The 2,809-nt window shown below is 45.7% G+C and overlaps 1 pseudogene; it reads left to right on the top strand.

The window, feature by feature from the left end:
- The first annotated feature begins 2,474 nt into the window (after positions 1-2,474).
- Positions 2,475-2,592, top strand: LOC136642647 (5S ribosomal RNA; annotated as a pseudogene).
- The last annotated feature ends 217 nt before the right edge of the window (positions 2,593-2,809 follow it).

The raw sequence follows: 2,809 nt of genomic DNA on the forward strand, positions 1-2,809 counted from the left end.
TAATACCATCATGTTATATAGCAATCAATGTGTAATTTCATGCAGAATGCAATGAAACAAACCGCATTGACATATCTGTGTTCTATCAAAAGATACAGCCCAAAAACCAGTGGGGGTGGGGCGATGGTACATCACCATGCCCGCCACCTGGGTTGTTGCCTCACCCACTGCATGGGGGGTGACGCACTGGCATCCTGCACTGGGTGACGCGAACCCTAGTGACGCCACTGAAGCAGAGCACATCTCTTCACAACTTACACCAAGGAGATACAACAGTTGAAAAATCCAAATCCTTGCATGATCCTCAACTGAACCCAAAATTGAACTCATGATGATCCCAAGTGGCATTAAAATCATTCACACATGCACTGGTACACGGATGGTGAGAAAGAGGCTAAAATGCATGCCTGAAATTGCTCTGAAGATGTGAAATGTGATGACTGCTTGGGCAGCTTGTCCATTGCAAAGGACAGAAAACTCTATGCCACTAACTCATATCGTGCCAAGTACTGTACAGCTTAAACGAGAAGACCACTGGGTCATGACTGATCTGTTCTGGCTCCCTACAGCACCAGGGATGACTGACTGGAACAGGGAATGGCAAGCAGCCCAAGCCACAAAGCAGAAATCACAGACCAGAAGTTTCCTGCTCATGCTTCAGTTGATCCCAGACTGAATGGCACCTGGGTCTGCTGTACACACTCTCAATCTGGCAGAGAAAAACCACGGAGCATTCCCTCCCTGCTTTTAGTGTTTTCCTGCCTACCTTTCCCCTCTCACACTATACTACTGATTGATCAGTGCCCTGTGCTGACCCCAGGAACTGAAGTATTTACTTGGTTTCCCCTGCCTAGGGCCAAACTCTACCTGGTTCCTCTTTTCCCATGTATTGGCAGCATCTCTATCAATTGGAGATTCAACCTTCAGTACAGGGTGACTGACAGGCCCAGAAGGATATACCAGGTCACCTCCTCTTCTGGAGTTGCACAAGCATCCTTGCATGGTCACCAGTTGTTGTCTCTATTCTAGCCTCGAGCAGTGATCAAGCCCTGATATTGGCATAAGGAAGATGCTACCACTCGGTGTATTTTGCTGGTAGGCCCGTGCATTCAGAAGCTCAAAAGATGAAGTTGTAGCTAAGAACTTAGTTAGCCCAGGGGTTGGCCCAGGGGTTCCGCACTGAGTTTGCCCAGGGGTTCCCAAAGTGTGTGTTGCAATGCCTTAGGGCGTTGAAGCGCACACACAAGGGTTCCACAGGATGTCCCCAATTGCCCCTCCTACCTGTTCCTCCCAGGCACTGCCATCTTGGATCTCACAAAATCTCATGAAATTTGGGCACCACCATCTTGAGTCTTGTGAGATTTCGCGAGCTCCAAGATGGTGATGACTGGCTGAGCTGGGAAGAAGATGCTGCAGGGGCATCGTGACCCAGGTAAGTTTGGGAACCACAGAGTTAGCCCTGTTAACCACAGCCCTTTGTTAGCCACAGAGTTAGCCCCTGCCTTAGCCCCCTGCCTTAGCCCCTGCATTGCCTACCCCCTGGGTAATGGCAATGCACTCTACAGGGGGCTGCATCTGACGACTGTTCAAAAATTTGAACTAGGTAAGAATCCAGCAGCAGATCTGTTAATTGGACTGATTGTTTTGTTTCAGTCTCTTTATGCGCAGACTGTGGTTTTGATTGTGTTACAAGCTGTCTTGGAAACTATGACTGATAGGCAAATCTTTTAGATATAATAAAAGACAGGGAAGAAACCAAGCTTGATTAAGGTGCCTGGAAGACTTATTAACTGAGAGCAGACAGTCTAAAATAGGGGATCGAATTGAGTAAGAGAAAAAAAAGTCACTCATGATTTATGATCTCCATGTGGTCAACTTCTTAAGGACTACAAGATGTGGTGAGAGAGACAGCAAATTAATTTTTCTTCCTCATTTCCTCTTGGTATTCCCCCACCCTTAATTTCCACTCCCAGTTTTAACAGTTGATGAGAAAAGTTTGAAAATGTGCCTGTAACATTATATCCAGCAGTAGACAAATTGAAAATACTTTGCCATACTTAAAACAAAACCATCCAATTCAATTAACCACATTGTCATGTGGTGGCATTGGACAGATTTTGATCATGCAGGAAACCAAACTTAAATTCTGATGAACTATTTGTACAGCGCAAATGAAATCATTTTATTGATGTCCCCATATGTTCAGAAAAGTCTTCTTTCAAATCATGAAATAGTGCTGAAATCCATAAGTTAATTGTAAGCATTTGATTCTCTGCTTTGAGAAACAGAGTAGAAATGTTGAGATTTCCCTAAAGTCATGCGTATCAGCGAACTCTAGCAGTTTAATAAAACCTGTGCTATCAGCTGCACAGATCATGAAGCCATCTCATATGGAACACATGATCATCACAAGATTCATAAACATGGGAATTTATTCAGTACTTTAAAATATACAATCCACCAGTTATTCCCAACCCAACAGTATCTTACCCTGCACATGCCTGATCTCATCTGATCTTGGAAGCTAAGCAGGGTCAGGCCTGGTTAGTACTTGGATGGGAGACCACCTGGGAATACCGGGTGCTGTAGGCTTACACCATAGACTTTCGAGACTGAAGGTTGCCAACCAACCAACCCAACCTGGGGGTTGTGACCCCCCCAGGGCAACCAGAACCACTGATTATCCTCTTAAGGAGAGCGGCAAACCAGCAGTGATGACGATGGCACTTCATGGGTTCCACTACCACGGTAAAAAAAGGGGTTTCTGAAGTGCCTTGGGGCCATCTGGAGGGTGCAGGGGGCCTGTGGT

Source organism: Tiliqua scincoides, chromosome 2 (assembly GCF_035046505.1).
Source record: "Tiliqua scincoides isolate rTilSci1 chromosome 2, rTilSci1.hap2, whole genome shotgun sequence".
Lineage (NCBI taxonomy): Eukaryota > Metazoa > Chordata > Lepidosauria > Squamata > Scincidae > Tiliqua > Tiliqua scincoides.